The 19,988-nt window shown below is 34.3% G+C and overlaps 1 pseudogene; it reads left to right on the top strand.

The window, feature by feature from the left end:
• Positions 1–19,988, top strand: part of LOC133173482 (uncharacterized) — a 27,153-nt pseudogene extending 7,165 nt beyond the window's left edge.

The following is a 19,988-nucleotide window of genomic DNA, read 5'->3' as shown; positions in this document are numbered from 1 at the left end:
ATTTTTGTGCATATTTCGGTTTATAAGATTTTAATTTTGTCATATACTCACTCCATCACAGGAAAACATGTATAACTTTACAACGCAAACTGTAAACTGATTTTGAAGCATCGCATACTTGTATAAATACTAGTATCCACCTGTAACTGTCCATTCTTAAGACAAAGACCTTTTATTATTTGCATCTGGAAACATAATGGCTATTCAGAAAATTGCTCTGGATCCCTAGCTTACCTGTGACTGTCCATTTCGTAAACAATGAACTTGTCATTGTATGTGTGCTACCTGTCATTTTGTACATTTTTTATTTAATTTTCTGAACAAAGGAAATCATGTTTTAAGTAGGCCTACGGACTTCAATTAGTTCTTTCTCTCACAGAATGGACAGTTTGAGGCCTTTCTCCTTTACACAATTGTTTAACAGGATCTGAAAAGGAAACCTCTCAAAAGTTTGTTTTAAATTCAGACCATCTACTCAAAGATGCGCATTTTTGGTAGGAAAAGAGCTAAAGCCACGAACCATCAAATTTGGCCCTGTGTTTTTCACAAAAATAAAGTTTTGATTCATCAAGAGTCCTATACATTAAATGTTAGAGGACAACATACTTGTTTTCCATACGTAACTTATTTTGTTAAATGATGCGCCATTAGGCACGTGCGACGGTTGGAACATGCAATGGTGTGATAAAAACGTTAAAAAAATGCCGATTTTTCGACAGATTTTTCCAAAGTTAGTTATGGCCACAGTCAAGAACAACTTTTATACTTACCATAGATATAGATATTGCCGATACAAATCTTTATGCTTATTATCGTTGTTGTTCGTGGGTGTGGCCAATATGAAATTTGATTTTATATTTAAATTTTGATGCATCAAATAATCACTAATTTGTGAATCAATGGTTAACATTTAATTCATGCAACAATAAAAAATTATAAATTTCACAAAATATGCGAAAAAAGCAATTTATTGTTCGTTTAAAACGCTTATTGTGGAAAAAAAACCTCAAGAATAAACATTTTCTAAAATAAATATCTGGCAAAACATTTTTTTTTATTGTGAATACATGTAGGTCCATTATATATGACGTTACTAATAATACGTCAGTTATGACGTCATAAAGGCTTTAAACTATTTGGAATGTTGCTGAAAAGTTTTTTATGCTCTGGAATGCTGTCATTATTTGTATGATTTAAGCCCAACTGGATGATACCACAAGATTATTAATTATCAGAAATTCACGCCAAATTGTTTTCTTTACTGCCCTTAACACACCCACCCCACCCCCACCCCCACAATGCCTGCTATTTTAAAGCTGTTATTAGACCTACAATTTTATATTTAAGCATTTTTTAAAATATATATTTATTTTTATTTATTTATTTTTGATATTTTTGTGACAAGTTTAATAATGTTGTGCGTGTTAACAGACATGACTCAAATTGTAAACAAATTAAAAGAGAATGTAGCAAAGATATCACGCTAGACCTCTGTAAAACAAACGAAATAATAAAAACATAGCTTGCTGTGCAAAGTGAAAATTAAAAAAAAAAGAATTAAAAAAACGCATTTGTATAATCATCTACATTTCGGCTAAACAGAATCTAGGTCACGGGCGCGGGTTCATCAAGTGCAAGTGTTTTGACGAAACCCGATATCGATACACACATACCGGCATATATACTATAGCTATATTCTTTTGTACCAGCATATATAAGATATCGATATAATAACTGTATTTTAAAAAATCCTCTGAGATGATTCTTATGCATGTAACACAAAAGGGTGAATTTCCATCCTGCTTCAATAGCATAAATATTTTTCAATATGTCTGCATTTAATAAATTTCGAAGAGAGGATATTGATGATGCATGTGTACATATAACACATAAGTGATTTTGTCATCATTTGTGAAACATAATTCAGTTACATCCCAGTGAGCAAAAATGCATAAAAAAATATCAGAGTATGTCTAAGAAATCCAGTATAAAATGTTTATGCATCTTTTACTGTGCTCCAAATATTTTATTGTTACTATCACAATATAAATAATTTATGCTTCTGATCGTCAGATAGTTGGGGGTAGTGGTTTTAAATCTATTTAGACAAAATAAAGAATAGAAATAAATAAAATAAAGTACACTACATATAAATTACTCTTAAGTTTTTTTTTTATCTGCCACCATTTCTTCTTTGCGACTGTAAGTATGCAGTTTTGTTTTATCTAAGAATTCAGCACCATGAAATCTCATAGAGAGAGAGAGAGAGAGAGAGAGAGAAAGATTCCTTAAAATGTTTTTAAAACTCAAAACAATAAACCAAGAATATATTCTTTGAAACGTATGGGTTATTTTATACCCAATGAAGTAGATTTTTTTATAATACATGAAATAATAATATTTTTTAAATCTATTGTCAGCTTATTCTGGTATAGTACACTTGTACCTCCTTCCTCGGTATTAATTAATTATTAGTATCATGATATGTAGAAAGGACTTATCGGGGGGGGGGGGGGTTGATCCAAGACTTCCAGTTGAGGTTGAAAAAAGGGGGGAGATCACAAACTAATGACAGCAAAACTTGCAATTAATGTAATTATTTAAAGTTTAATCCCATAAGTTGTCTTGAATTCAAATTTCTTTATTTTTATTAATAGAAATCAATCTAGAAATTGAAAATTGCTGAATACTTTCCTACTCCTCTCATTTTTTTTCTCAGTGAGAAGGGGAGGGGTGCCTGGTGCGGCGCCACCACTGTGTACAAAAACTATTTCATAAAGAAAACTGAAAAGAAAATATAGGGACAGCTCTTATTGTTTCTGAGGGTGTTACCTTTTTAAGCAAGATTTTGTTGAATAAAATCAATCTTGCGCTGATTGCAGGACAATAAGACAAGGATAAATGAACACCCGTACATGTCTTTCACTTATGACTGTGACCCACATCATGCCTGGCCGTAGGAACCCGGTGGGGGGTGATAATTTTGCCAATATATAGATTACTATAATAAACATAGATGCTATGCTTGTGCCCCTCAATAAAAACGTCTGATGACTTATTTTTTTTTCCTTGTCAATTTTTGGTAGTGCCTCTTCAACTGTCAACTGAAAATGTATGGCTGTGCCCCCCCCCCCCAATGCATTTGCTTCCTACGGGCCTGCACATATCAGCAATATAAATGCAGCTCTACTCTTTTTATAAACCATAAAAACCATTATGTGCAATGAAATCGAAAGTAGGAATTTTACACTATAGTTACGTATGCTAAAAACGAATATTTGCTCAAGTTTAATTCTTTTGTACATTTACATGAAAAATAATCATATAATTTTCGCAGATTTCTATCTTTACAAATTCCTTGCAGTTAAGATATTTGGAAGAGAAATATTCGAATATTTTGTAAGAGAAGGGAGGGGGGGGGGGTTTCTAGAAAATATCGATAAATATAAAATAATGAACAGGGCTGATTTATTTTCTGCTTTAGCCTTAAATTAGTGATTTTTAACAGGTTTGTCTTTCTTAATAATATATTTTTTTGGAAATGTAATCCATATTATTCCAAAGAAACTCACATTTAGGGCGACAATGTTTTGATGAGTTTTGTTTGCTTAATAAACCATTCTGATAAGTTGCGACACCCCTTTTCAATTAATCTATGTCTCTGTTTCGAAAACGACGTTCAAAATATTGTTACAAATGAATAAAGGGATTAGAAACAAGTCTTCCTAACTTTTTACTTCCTCCCTTTTTCCAAATCATTTAGAACTTTTATATGTTAAAATACTCGCAAGTTCAGGATCTAAGAATTTCGCATTAAAAGTCTATTTCCATTTAAACAATATTTTTGCAATTACTTCTATCCAGTTATTGAATTACATTGTAGTTCTTCAGTTTAGAAACATTCGTTTTAAGATCATTTCAGGTATCTCGTTATTTTTTTTTCTGACTGCCCTCTTCCCCACTTTGAAAAACAAACTTCGTGCCTGGACGCGCATTCCAAAGATCAGGTAATATTTGCAGGCGTGTAGAAAAAGTCCGGAAAACTAAGTTGGACAGGCTATCGTCATTTGAAGCAAGTCGTATGTTTTTTTTAATGATGTTCAATACTCAATACTTACATGTAATTAGGAGCGATGCATCGCACAAAAATGTGTTCAAGGGATAGAAATACAATGTGAAATCAATTTCCAACTGTCCTTAATTGTCTTAAATTAATTATGAAGTTTATTAGCAAGATAATAAATGTCTATCCCAATTAATACTAGTTTTAATTCAAAGTCACATATGTAAAATCTCTCAAAGTAATTTTTCCGTCCTACGACGTTACGTTTCAAAAAATGACGTTCTACTAGCATTTTTCTTTTAAAACACCGTCATACTTCAAACTCTCTTTTTCAAAAAATATAATCGATATCGAAAAAAGAAAAACGGCAAAGAAAAGCTTAAAGTCTACACTATCAATTGACAAAACCCCGTTACTTTTTGAGACAGGGCCATTTTTGATGGTTCGTGGCTCTTGCTCTTTAATACTGTTGTGCAACCTAGAATGACCTCTGAGGTGTTGACATCACCCATTTTAACATGCTAAATGAGTGGGTCAATATGGTCACAAGTATTTGTTCCGGATCAGTACAACGCTAGAATATTCAAGAACAAATGTTAGATAATATAGATGTTTGTATTTTAAAATAAAGGATCTGATCTGAATAAAATAAACTGGCTTTCAATGTTTTGAGGCGAAAATCGCATTTCATTTATTACAGAATTTCACAGATTTATCGGACCAGGTTTCTCAAATTACGCATAATCAAAAATGGACGAAGCTGTAGTAGTGAAAGTCAGACAACTCTCTTTAATCATCCAGGTAGCAAAACAAAATCAATTGTGTGGAAACATCGGATTTTTCAAGAAAGCAAATGCAGAGGGTCCGCCGACATTCAAGTCCCTAGACATGGAAAGAACCATATGTAAAATCTGTACACAAGGTAAGTGTCAGTATGCAGCACGTGCTTTACGTATGCCTTGGTTAAAACATTATAATTATAATTTTTTTGATTTCATGAATCACTCAAACTGTAACCTTTTTAATGTATGAATTCTTTTTTCATGACAGGCAAAACTACGAATTTGATATCACATTTAAATCAGACTCATCTGGCAAAATATCTGGAATGAAATATGTGGAGATAACGAACAGTAACGGAGCTCAAAAGTCCATTAAACATTACAAAATATAGCAGAGCAAACACGGACCTCTAAGACATCAGAGGTGGGATCAGGTGCCATGGAGGAGTGAGCATCCCCTGCCGACCGGTCAAACCCGCTGTGTGCTCCTTTTCATCATCGGGAAATAACGGAAAAATCCGTCGACAATTCAGTATGTAAAATAATGGCCTAACAATTAGTATGAAAAAAGTCAGTCAGCATTTGAATTAATGATAGATTGTATTTGCTGACAAGGTCATTGTATCGACCATAGAACTAAAAAAATGATGACTTTAAACGAGACTGTTGATATTCTTGTTTCACCAACTTGTTTGTCAATAACTTACCTTGTTTTAGAAATTGTTCATACGTAGAGCATGCTCTAGCCTATCGAATCAACTGAGAGATATAAACCCCGTATGCAGGTGATAAGGGTATATTGCTGCATAAGTAAGGGAAGTTGACGATTGAAAAGTTGAAGTCATCACGTTTATCATAAAGCTTTGTTGTTAGATTACCATTAGCGTCTTTTTCTAATAAAATATTCAAATATGAAACAGATGTGTCAGACTGTGTGGTATCTTTTATCTGAAGCCCATCGGGATATATCGTGTCGACATAAGAATGGAAATAACCATTATTAATTGCATGACAATATGTCGTCGATAAATCTAAATGTCGAGTTGAAGACCACAGCAAGTGTTTTCCTCTTTTCACGTAGAAGATTTTGAACAAATTCTGGAAGTGTTCCAAAGCAAAAGAAAAAAATAAACCAAAGCAAGCTTACAGTCCACAGCAGGCGCATCATGTTTTAGTGATATTCCACTATTAGTATGTTTACTGAATCCAGGACTAAAATTTTTCAATTCTTAGGTCAAGAGGATTTTCAACATGCAAAATTACTTTCGGAGGAGATAACCGCACAAGTTGAATTACAATCAGTAACTGTGAAGAAATGATTGATTGTATGTTGTTTTACGCCCCGTTTGAGAATTTTTCACTCATATAGAGACGTCACCATATACCGGTGAAGGGCTTCAAATTTAGACCTTTACTAGGCACTCGGGGCCATTGAGCAGTGAGGGTTCTTTATCGTGCCAACGCCTACCGTGACACGGGGCCTCGGTTTTTAAGGTCTCTTCCAAAGGACTCGCAACTTTCACTTAAAAGTGCCGAGCACTTGGCGAAGGAACAGTTGCTACCTTTTTTTGTCGATTTGGGTCAGTCGCGGCCGTGATTCGAACAGACGACCTTCCGATCACGGAGCGAGCGCTCTACCGACTGAGCTACCGTGACGTCTAACTGTAAAGAAAGAGAAACCAGACGAACCCTTAGATACGACAAAAAGTGAGGAAATGCTCCCTGCCTTTCCTATGTTCCCTAAAGAGGAGAGCAAAGACAAAATCCCAGTTAATGAAGCAAATAGTAGAGAGATGCATAAAAATAACAACCAAAGAATTTTCAGAGAACAAAAAGAAAAATGAAGAATATGAAGATTGGATTGATGAGGTCATATTCGTGAAGGAAACAACCACTATAGGAAAAAAGGACCCAGTGAATCTGATCAAGAAAGAAGTCGAGAAATACAAAAACAGTGAAGTTCTTTTATCTTCATGAATAAAAATATGAGAATTTACTGGTAGTTTGGAGATCCTCCATAGTCCAAAAAATGAGTTTCCGGTTAAGCCACCAACCCTAATTTTTACTCAATGACCATACTACGTTTTATTCCAAATCCAGATTTTGAACTGTTCTTTTTTTTTCACTAGTACAGTTTCTCATAACTCAGTCAATGAAATGCATATCTAAGATACTGTTTGGCATGATACTGGAAACACACATATTTTTTTATTTGGCCTTACCAATCTTTATCAAACAAAAAAAAACTCAAAATTTAAAGTGACTGAAAAACAATAGATTCCATCTGATTGTCAACAATTGATTATTTCTGCCAGATCAAGTAAATCTTTTTTTGTGTTAAAATCTATGTTTTCCTTTCGTAATCAACAGTTTAACAAAAATTAATGATGAAACAGATCAGAGTATATTTAATAATTTAATCTTTAGTTGTACAGTCATGCTTTTATTATTATAAAATTGAGTTACTCAGATGCTACTTTATAAAACTAATAACCATTAAACACAAAAGATTACCGATTAATTGCCGATCATCGATCGGTTAGATTCAAACGATGTAACCGATTAATCGATTATGATTTTCAACCGATTTTACAACACTAAATACTCCTCTACAGATGAACTGCATTCAGACACTGTCTGAGCCAGAGAGATCAAAAGAATCTATGCTGCTTGAATTTCTGGGACTCAAGGTACCAAATAATGCTAGCAATGTGTGCAGAGCAGTCTACCACCCTTGCACCAACCTTATAGGTACAATACCATCCACTTATCAGTCCATCCATAGAGTATAGTATGAACATCCAAAGTCAGTTAAGTGCCTCAAACAGTTCCAAAAAAACGGCTGAGATTTTTTTATTTTTTCGTACCTGAATATGACCACCCTTGTTTGTGACACCCGGTTTTAATCAAATTAGGCTTGGATGTCCTTTAGTTTTGTGTAGTAAACGGGATCAATAAATCGTTACATCTATAATTACAAATTTGCCCGGTCCTTCGGATGAGACCGTATAAACCGAGGTCCCGTGTCGCAGTAGGTGCTGGCACGAAAAAGTTCCCTCACTGCTCAATGGCCCTAAGTGCCGAGTATAGGTCAAAATTTGTAGCCCTCCACCGGCAAAAATTCTCGAGAGGGACGTTAAACAACATACAATCAATCAATACAAATTTGCCATACCTTGACACCAAACTGAAACCTGCAGAATAAGTAAAGGTGCGGAGTTTCGTCATCAAAAATTGTTTGTGACAATGAAAACAGTTTTGGTGCATTTTATCTGAATTTGGATGGGAAAAAGTGTGCAATACATTGTTACAGTGGCGAGATTAAATTCGTACCTTCAGAGGGTTTTCTTTAATTTCGCACACTTGAAATTGGTATACATTGTCATTATTCATGTGTTCTTTTGCATAAAGTGGTAGCTGGTATACCACAATTGATATCTTTCTCAATTTGTCTTCCTCAGCACTGGGAAATCATTTAAGAAATGAGGTGAGCTATCTACCTCTGTTTAAATGGGTTTCTTTTTCAACAATCCCCCTTTTTCTTCCTCTTTTTCAACAACCCCTCATTTTCTACCATGGTTTGTACAGTTTCCTTGTCTACTCTTCTCCAATATTTCTTCAGGAAGCTGGAGATCAAATTGATTACTAGCAGGTGGACAATGGTACCTGTTGAATATTGCAGCTATTTTTCACAGTATCTCTTCAAGATACATGACATAATGGTTTGGCACAACTTTATCAGAACACGATGTGTTAGTGAAACACTGATGCCCCGGTATGGCAGCTCATAATGATAAAATTTATCAAATGTAGGTCAAGAGTTCAAAAATGTTGATACCCAAACAAGGAAAACGCAAGTGAAACACAAAAGCACCAACTATTCAGAAAATGTGGCCAAGGTTTAAGTCAAAAGTAGGTCATACTCAAAGGTCAAGGTCGAAAGGTAAAAAAAATCGGCAACAAAGGAAAAGTCTTGTCAGAAGTAATACATAAGGCCATCTTTAAAAAATTGTTTGGTTGCCCTCTCCCGACCGACTAGCTGAAAAAGGCCCGACTAAGAACTTTTTGTAACCTCCAGGAAGCAATCTTTTTTATGCATTCCGGAAAATATATTTTGAAAATTCAGGATTGATGTTGAAATTTTCTTAGAAAAAAAATTCCCCATCTAAGGTCTTGTCACAATATACCTGTAAAATAAGAAAGTCCTTGCACCAACCATTCAAAAATCATGGGTAAAGTTAAAGTTTTTGCGGACAAACAGATTTACTGATAGACGGATGGACAGTCCAAAAACTATATGCCTCCTGAATCTTCGATTTCAGGGGCATAAAAACGCTATTGTTTCAATTGTCCGCTATGCTTTCGAGTTTCCACCATCCACCTAATCTTTGTAATGAGTCGACTAATGCTTGCGTCTTTGGTAGAACGCTGCTTGGAACCTTTTGTCAAATTTACTGGCATTTGCACAGAAAGACCTTTTCCTTCAATCACGAGAACCCCTGTCTACAAGACACAAATCATTGTCCTAAAGCCAATCATCCATTCCTTCAGAGTTCACAGTCACCATATGCTTTGTTATAGCTGTATCATTATTTCTGGTATCTGACAAGGGCTCTGGACTGATAAAATGTATTCCTCTGTCCCCACCACAGCCATTGCTTTCATCGCTTGGCCGATGTTTATAAAGATTGTAGGACTTCCCATGAAATTTGTTTTCTAAAACTTTTTTGTATAAAAATGTAGGTCCCATCTAAGACTTTGAATGCAGTATTATCTTCAATCAGTGTCAAAAAAAGTTTTTTGGCAGTAGAAGTTGGGTGCTTATTTACAAAGTCTTCATGACTAATGTGGTTGAATCCAAAATTTTGAGAGACAAAATCTCTCACAGAGCACTATGTTTACTCCTTTGAATCTGACATTTCTTTCAGAAAATTATGGTTACAAGGATATATGGTTCGGTAGTCCAGTTCTTAATTTTGTCATCAAAATTGTAAATTATGTTCTTAAAGAACACACTGCTGATGGGCGAATGGACTAAAGAGTGTAGAAAGCCGTACCTCAAATACATCATCAATATGTTAGTAGAGGAGGGTTCAACAAACAAAAAAGCTATACTCTTACATCAGGAGTAAGCGGTGTGACAGTTCAGGTGTTTTCCCTTCGCAGAACGACTGTTTATTTCGTTCCAGTCCAAAGTATAAGGTAGAGATCTTGAATCAGCAGTTTCAATCTGTCTTCCATACAAAGTCACTAAGTAATCTACCGGACCTTGGTCAAACAACCTACTAACGGTAAATAACATCAATGTTACAGAAAAAGGTCAACCTCAACCCTAACAAGGCTAGTGGACCGGAAATCATCTCAGCCAGATTTTTGAAGACGATGGCATTGACTTTAACGACCTTTTGAATTTTGTACAGTCTAAATTGGGTATAGAAATGTTTGTTATCCCGCTTATAAGTCCCGATGAAGTGCTTTCCTTACTTATTAAGCTAGATGTTAGTAAATCATCAGGTAGAGATACTATTGGTCCACGTCTATTACAACTTACTGCACAAATAATACATAAACCCTTGACCCATATAATAAATGCTAGTATTACATCTGGTATTTTTCCTAAGAGTCTTAAACTTGCCAAAGTTACACCAGTCTTTAAAAAGGGAAACAAACTAGATCCAAATAACTACAGACCCATTTCTATTTTACCGACATTATCAAAAATTATAGAAAAACATGTGGCAAAATATATATGATCTCTATTTTCAATAATAGAATCTTAATCAGGTTTCAGAGATCTGCACTCATGTCAAACAGCCCTAACAAAAATTACAGATAATGGTTATATGAAATGGACCAAGGCAAACTTGTTGGCACTGTCTTTCTCGACTTCAGTAAGGATTTGACCTAGTAATTCATGAAATTCTTCTTAAAAAGCTACAATGTTATAATTTTGATGCAATAACTTTACAATGGTTCCGATCGTACTTAAGTGACAGACTTCAAAGTGTCCATCTGTCTAACAAACAATCAGCTTATCAGCAAGTCACAGCGGGAGTTGCACAGGGATCTATACTAGGACCTCTTCTGTTTTTACTTTACATTAATGATCTTCCACTTTATATTAAAAATTCAAACATAGATTTGTTTGCAGATGATGCCACTATATATGTCCCTGGCAAAGATTCCCAATCTATTGTCAATTCATTATCAATGGACATTGCTTGTATTGAAAAATGGTGCTCTCAGAATCAAACGATACTTAATGCTTCAAAAACTAAATGCATGTTAATAGGTACACATCAGAAGACATCAAATTCTCGGAGCATGATTTTTCTTTATACATATCGAACCAGAAACTAGACAACGTAACACATGAAAAAATTCTTGGAGTATATTTAGATAATTCTTTACAGTACAATATACATATCGACCATGTGTGTAAATCTCATTCACGTAAAATTTCTACACTCCGTAGAATTAAAAAGTATCTTCCCATTCAAACACGCAAGCTGTTTTATAATGCATATATCATACCTACTATTGATTACTGCCTTACAATTTGGGGCAATACATTCCGATCAAATCTAGACAGAGTTCATAAGCTTCAAAAACGTGCTGCAAGGTATATTTTAGATGCTCCCCCTGATACACCCTCAAGACCTCTTTTTGATGAACTTAATTGACTTAATGTCTATGAACAACTTACTGTAAATAAATATGTGTTGTTTTATAAAACCCTCTTTAATTCTTGCCCAACTTATATAAACGGCATGTTTCAATTTTTTTTATCTATATATAATCTTTATTGCCCAAGACATACATCTTATAGCATTGAGTTAACAAACATCAAAAGATTAAGGTTGTGTGACATGGTAATACAAATATATGTAGTATATAATGTTAAATTGTAACAGACTTTAGTATTATACAGTTTGACCATATATACATTAGACAGAAAATGATTTTGTGACACTTTCTCGTACTTCAAAAGCACGTTTGAGATAAATACCTAAATTGCACAGTTCTTTAAAAAATTTTACGCTGAGCCGTTGTATTAACTTAAAAACTGAAGGTTTTTTCCAGTAATATTTCTTAATACATCGACATCTAATATCACTAAAGTAAGGGCATTTTAAAATAAAATGAAATTCATCCTCAATATCTGAATGGCACATTTCACAATATCTGTTATTTACTGGTATGTTATTGTGACGACCATATTCAATAGCTAGGTTATGGGATGACATACGTATTTTGCTTAATTGCTTCTTATATTTGATTGGAATAGCTTTTGTTAAGTAATATTGGAGAGAGAGAATTTATCAATGATATGCTTAAAAATTTTGCATCTTGATGAACAATTTATTTGCTCGAAACTTGTTTGAATAAAAATATCTACAATTCTCTGTTTAATAATAGGAAAATGTGTTTTTAATTGAATGCTTTCCTGACTATACCAAAGGTCGCCTAGCCCAATTTCAAACAATTTTTCTCTTATATTTGTTACCCAGCTGTTTATATTTTTTTTTTTTCACATTCCTGGAATATTGCCCTTTGTTAAAAATGCCATTTCAAAATCATTCACATACAGAGAGAATAATATCGGGGACAATACTTCCCCTTGTAAAATACCCATTTTAGATTTAAAGAATTCTGATAAAGTATCTGTAGACCGTACACATGACTTCATACCTTGATACATATTATGAACAATTCTAAGCAATTTACCTCTTATACCAATAACAATTAGTTTTCCCCATAATTTCATTCTATCTACCGAGTCAAATGCTTTTTTGAAATCAATAAAACAACAGTATAAACGTTTTTTCTTACGTAACGTGATATCTATAATAGATGAAAGACAAAATATACCTCTGTAGTTCCCCTACTGGGTTGAAACCCAAACTGAGCATCTGTAATAATATCATTATCATTTGACCATAAGAGTAGACGTTGATTTAGAATTGACGTAAATAATTTACAAAAACAGCTTATTAGGCTAATGCCTCTGTAATTATTTGGATCGGACATATCTCCCTTTTTAAATATAGGAACTATTATACTCTCAGACCACATTCGTGGGAAAAAACCAGAGAGTAATATTCTGTTAAACAATTTACAGACATATGGCAAAAGATTTCCTTTAAATTCTATAAAATATTCATTCATTAATAAATCTGTTCCATGTGATTTTTCTTTCTTTAATCTACTTATTGCATCTAAAATTTCCCTCTCACATATTTCTTTATCAAGTTCTTCGAATATAATAGTGTCATCAATATGTAAATCCGGGCACGCCCGCGCGTTAGTGTTAGATGCAGTTTCCTTAAAATGATTAAATAGGGTATCGGGGTGTATATTCACTTCCTCAATATTTCTTTTCTTAAGTTTTCTAAAGAACGCTTTTGGATTTATCTTTCGAATATAATCGAGTACGTTTCCCTCCTGACGTTTAAACTGTCTTTTTAGCCTTGCCTCCAGTGTCTTATATTCTCTTTTTGACTGCATTAAATTCTGGTGCGCGATCTGAGTCTTATTTTGATTGAACAGGTAGATGACTGTGTTTTCATTTCAATTCTGCTGTAAACCACGGTTTGTCCTCGTGCGTCGTTCCAGATGAGTAACGAGTATGGGTACGCATTGGTTTTCTTTGTATTTCAAAAATGGTTCCATGGCCTGTGTTATCTGTGTTGTAAAAAGATCTACAGATGTGTCAATCGTGTTTTGAGATTCATCCTCCGGAGCTTCCAATAAGAATTTAATGTTTCCAATGCCTTTAATAATTCAGTTTTTGCTTCATTTACGTAATCGGGATTCCATTTAAATTTTCTTGCCTGCCTTAAACAGGTTGGGCACAGTTCCTTTTTCGGGGAAGTATTACTATAAAACGGGATTATTCCTCTTTTCAGTAATAAAAACATTCCCATATCCAAGGAATTTGTTGTTATTTTTCAAGAAAGGTAAAAATCCCGTGCAGCTGAGTAAAAGTGCACGAGAAATGCGATGTGGCGCGAATTTACTCTATAAAAATAGATTACCTAGCCAAAATTTTCAGTCCTTCATAGCTGCAGTTAAGAAGAAACTGGTGATAAGCAGTGAAATTCGTAAGTACTTTAGTATAGGCATTGACTTTTTCACTTCTGAGTTGAATTTGAATTGATTTATGAAGAAACATTTACCGAGAATTAGTTCTTCTACTTCTCAGTTCCGCATCATTCACAGGAAGTAAAGATCACGTGACTCTATGATCCAAGTATTGTTCTTTTAATATTTGATGTTTGGGAATACTTAAAAAGTATGGAAAGCTAATACAGACAATAAAAAAGGAAATTATTAGTTCGTACATAAATTGTATTGAAACGGTAATATTTGTGTATACTGTATATATCTATACTTATGCTATGAATCATTTTATAAATAAATAGATTTTTATCATTGATCAAAATTCCAGCAATCATCAATTCCCTGAATAGACATGTAAAATAATATTTACATTAAATTAGGAACTCTATAATATTTTTTAATACAAAGTTTGAATATGTTTTTTAGAAAATAGTTATATAGGAGATTTTCAATGCCTCATTTTCTAATTCATTGGGAAAGGGGGAGGATAAGATTCATTCTCACTTCGTGTAAGCTTTAGTATCATTTATAAAAAATCATTTTTAATTAAGTTCCCATCAAGGGGGATGGGGGGGGGGGTAAACTTTGTTTCCCAACACCAAAATATTAGAGAAATTTTGGGGAAAAAAATTAATTTTTCCTCATGTACATTTTCAAAATTTAATTAATAAATGTTTTAAATATTTCAAAGCCAGAAGTGCCTCAAATGAAAATTGAGACTAAAAATCATGAAAGTTATATATTCAGGTCTTCTTTTCACTTCTGGTTAATTTCTTTTCTATGCACATATGGTTTCATTTCGTTGAAAAATGTTGAATATTGACCCCACCCACCCCCTACAAGGTTTTGTCCAATGTACGATACGGATGTTGTTATAATTATATGATTTATCTGTATCTAGAGTACTATTCTATGATATATATTTTTTATCTTCTTGATTTCAATTTTGACTCGAATAAAACACGTATTTAAATCCACAAACCTATATTGTGGCATATTTTTACTTCTGAGTAATAGTACCATATACTCTATAAATAATATTTTTCTTATTTATTTATTTATTTATTATTAAGAGAATACCTCCAAAACGGAAACTTTCGTGTAGCTGCATAAGGCATGAGGAATATTGCAGTAACAACGAGGATTCATGTAACCGTATCCACCGCGTAAATACCAGAAAAATAAGGAAAGATGTCATTAAGACTCTTCTTGGTTGCGGAGCCCTGTCAGATAGAGCCGTTTATGTATGTGAAGGGTGCGCCGACTATGCGGAAAAAAACTTAATGGAAAATAAAAAAAGAAAACTAAATGGTATAAAATATGTTCAGTATAAAGTGAAAAATTCTTGTTCAAAATAAATAATTTGCATGGTGTTTCCTATTTTAATATGAATGTGAATTGATTTTATAAACAGAACCAACATCATCTATTTCTTGCGAAGAAATATTGAAAGCTATTGAAAGGGGTAATTTTAAAGAGGAGGACCTTTCAAGAATATCCAACTGTATTGGTAGGAAGATCTCATCCGCCATTAGTAAAGATGCATTTGATCAGAGAAATTTCTACAATAACGATATCTTCCTACAGGACTTTAAACTCGCCGGTATAATACAAAAACATATGTTATACATAAATGAAATTCAATTTTTTTTTTAAATCAACATTCATCCCCCCTCTTTTTCTCATGATATTTTTTTGATATAGACTGGTTAAGGAACAGGAATCAAGTCCTTCTGTCGTTTTTGGAGGGTATTGGTGGCAATATGGATAGTCAGCTGGAGATGGCGAAGGCTGTTGATGCCGTTTATTTTCTTGCAAATAGGAAATATGTGGCCCCCCTCTCGTTCTTCCAAAATGTCCTGACATATTTCTTAACAGGCAGCAAAACTGGTGTAAAAATAATATCAGCTGGTAAATTATTTCAATTTCAATTTATTAAATGTACTAATTATATATATATATATATATATATATATATATATATATATATATATATATATATATATATATATATATATATATATATATATATATTCGTTGTGAGTCAAAAGGTTGCAATTACTTTTTAATCTAATAACGTTATTTGTTACTTGTAATAAAAAATTACAGGTAGTCCATCTGGTTCTTATTCCACCATTTCGCAGTACCTAAAGAGTACGGAACCATTGCAGTTTCCAGCTCTCTGGGATACGTTCACTTTTATTGATAATAATCAGGTTAGACAACATTGCGCCCAAATTTACTGCATTTAGTCCCATTTTGAATAAACTAGTTCCTAAACTGGTTGTCTTTAGTATGAAATACACCGATGTTGACACTAATAAACGAAAATGTTGGCGCAACATGATTGTCCAAAAATAAAACAATTTTTTTTATCTTAATGAAAGGTAATTGAAAGAAAGTGGCACGTAGAAACGGACTACAAGTCTAGGTCAAGTGTTATAACAACAATAGTTCATATAGTGCCTGATAAAACCATCAACCTCCAGAAAGAAAAAGATTTCTCCCCATGTATGTGGTGGACCCCTAGCATCTCGGAGGAGGAGGTTGACACAATAGTCAACGATATGAAACTTAAGCATACGCAATTTAGTCGATACAGGTACTAATAAATTACTATTAAGGAAAGAGAACAAAAAAAATATTTTTTAATTATTATCATCATCGTTTTTCATTGTATCGTATGATATATACATTAACTCATACGCTGTTGGATTTAATCAGGGAGGACTTTGTCAATATATTGTTAAAGAAAATGATGGATGGGGGTGATTTTGAACCTCAGACAGCTACTGAAAGGTAAACACCTGTATAAGTATGCATTTATCAAAATACATGTACATGTATATCGTACCGGTAGAACAATAAAATAATACATACATTATATATATATATATATAAAACACATGCTAGAATTCATTTCATATGTTTCCAGATACACGTTCATCGAAAATAACCACACTACCAAACCATCATGCACTATGGGTGATCCCATAATGGAAAACTCTTGCTCCTATGAATCAGTGGAAAAGGTACATGAATTTAGAGAGCAGGCCCGTAGTATGCAAGAAGTGGGGGGGGGGGTTACTTTTTCTGAGAATAGATAGATTCAGGCCCGTAGGAAGCAATTTCAGTTTGGGAGACACTATCAACTACCAAAAAATCCTTCACAAGCAAAAACAAAAGGGAGACACAAGCATATAGTAGCTACGTTTTCTATAGTATTCTATATATCGGGAAATTTATTGGGGGCACGTCCCCCCCCCCCTCCGTGCCCCCGGTTCCTTCTGCTCTGTTTTTACTGTGCAAACTTTCATTTGAAAGCTTCTCTCTCTCCCCCTCCCCCCTCCCACTTTTTCCTGGTGTGCGGTCGAACACTGTACAATTCTAGCATTTGAAAAAAGGAACAAAAAATATACCCCCGACAGATATTTTCCAGTTTGGCCAGTTTACGTTTTTATCCTTTGCTTTTCATTCCATACTCCCACTTTTCTACGGGCCGAGACGGAGAGAGAGAGAGAGATCTATGAACAACATAAAATATTTTGAATTTTTTTCTTTAGGTATTTGACGAAATTTTACGACGGACTGCGGAATCTCAGAGGGTTTGGGCAGTTATTGGATGCGACGCCCTACCCTACACGATTGGACACCGTGTGTTGGAAAGTGTCCACACCTGCCCAGCTTGTGATGCAGACTTTTTAAGTGAGGAGGAACTGACTGAGCACTGCCTCAACACTAACCACCAGTGTGATGCAAAGCAATGTAGAAAATATAAGGATATCATGCTAGTACCAGGTAGTGAATTTATAATTTATATTATTTTAAAAATATTTTTATTGCTGTTGATGTTGCACAGTACTATTTTGAAATTCTTTTCATAGGACTGGGCCATTATGAAATTAATATGGTGAAAGCTCTATTCAAACTGTTGTGGGACGTTGGTTTGTGCAGGTAATTATCAATTTAAAAAAAAAGTTTTTGAAACATCACATAAAATTGAAAAAAAAAATTAAGATTTGGTTTGTTTTTTTTTTACAGGCTTGCAAAAATGCTTGGATTTAATTCTCCAAAAGCGCAACTTTCCTGCCAAAATGCATCCGATATTTTTTAATAAAAATATATTTCAGTTATTCATTTAAAATTAAATTGGTACCAATTTACTTATATGGATTTTTATTCTTTAGATCACCACAAAAGCTGGCAGATCATTCAAATTTTCATGTACAGCATGTCCATTGAATTGCTCCAGCCATATCTCGAACATGCCTCTTTCCAGCAGGAGTGTCCAACAGCCGAAGGGTATTTTCAATGGATACCCCAAGGTTCTGTTATGCAAAAATTTCTATCAGAGGCAGTATTTACTTACTGCTTGTCGGTCCATGTTTTTAGAGCGGGTGTTCGGAGAAACAACTCCGATGCAATTAACGTTGCCAAAGCACGTTTTGCGCCCCTCTTTTATGGACTGAACATGCCATTTTATATGGAAACGTTTTTCAGGGATTCAGTACTGCGGACCAAATGTCCACCATTATTGCTGAATTTCCTGAAAAACCACGAGTCCTATAGTGTTTCAGGCAACGACTGTAAAGGAGAAGGCGGAGATTTTGTGCTGGAAAGCTTCAAAAGGAATGTGAAAAGGCTGCTTCCTTCGGGTCTACCAGATGACCAAGGATGGATCAGGGCATGCCGAAACGTGGAGAGAATGACTGCAGTAAATAAATTAATGATTTATTGTATTGTTATATTTTGTAAACTTTATAATAAAGACACACCTTACCCCCCCCCCCCAAACACACACACACCCCCTCAAACACCCCCCCCCCCACACACACACACACTCTCCCCCCCCCCCCCAAATAAAGAAACATATACAAACAACAACAAACAAACAAACAACACAGTTCACAACAACAACATGTACGCCTTTCACTGCAATGCTAGTGCATGATGGGCTGGGCAGAACCACTGCAACCTGGAAAGAGCGGCCTTTGTTTTGGCTTTAAAGCCAAGGCAATGGCAACGACACCAATAATCACAGTTTTTCCTTTTATTCTCCCCGTCACACCCAATCCACCTCGCCCGTGGGAAGGAAAAACTTGATTCATCCTGTGTATACAAAAGATAAACAACCACAGGTACAAAAACAGAACGTGGAATAAAAATAAAATAAAACACAGACGTATTAACTGAAAACAAAACAGAGGGACAGCACAAATACATCCACAAAAACAAATAAAAACAAATAATAAATAAGAAACAAACATTTGGAATTTGAAGGGGGGGGTGGTATTGGTCAAATAACCTGTATTGTAAACATCCCGTACCTCTCCATAGATATACTTTGTGCCCGACGGAGCCTTTATGGACATCTTCACTTTGGCCCCTGTCGCGACTTCTAGTTCTTTTGCCTACAATATAAAATATATATTTTTCTATATAGATTCACGAGTACATGATAAATATCCTTGGAGTGTCGGATGATGATAATGGGAACTACACTTATGTGCATGGAATTAAGGATGAAGTTGTCAGGTTTAGGTGTGTTTTTCGTATTTTTTTTAAATTTATTTTTTTTTCTTCATGTTTTATATATTTATCTAGCACTGTGTATGTTCGATATTAAAAATTATTGTGTTTATGGTTTTTAATTCAAAGGTCAATCATCAAGGAGAGTAACATCTTATTATCAGAGAAGCTGGAGGGAATGTGTGGCGACAGATTGGCCCCGGACATACGACTTCTCACATGCAGAGCAATGCGAGGCCAATTTCCATAATTATGCAAAGGAAGTTTCACGCACAAATTCCCTTTTAAAAAGATTTCGACCCAAGCCAATTACAATTTCCCAAAAACAAAGAGACAATGCAGAAAATATTAAAACTTTAACAAAGGCACAATTAAAAGAAAAAATTGAAAAGTGTGAAATGGACGTAACATCACAAAATGAGTGGAAAAAGGTTAAAAATGGCAAAAAAGATGGTCTTGTGAACTTTCTAACAAAGTTACAAAAGGAGTAG

The sequence above is a fragment of the Saccostrea echinata genome, unplaced genomic scaffold (assembly GCF_033153115.1).
Source record: "Saccostrea echinata isolate AGI-Se365-2 ecotype Australia unplaced genomic scaffold, CSIRO_AGI_Sech_v1 ptg000056l, whole genome shotgun sequence".
NCBI lineage: Eukaryota > Metazoa > Mollusca > Bivalvia > Ostreida > Ostreidae > Saccostrea > Saccostrea echinata.
Note: the sequence above shows the minus strand (reverse complement) of the source record. Positions and strands in the feature narration are given on the sequence as shown.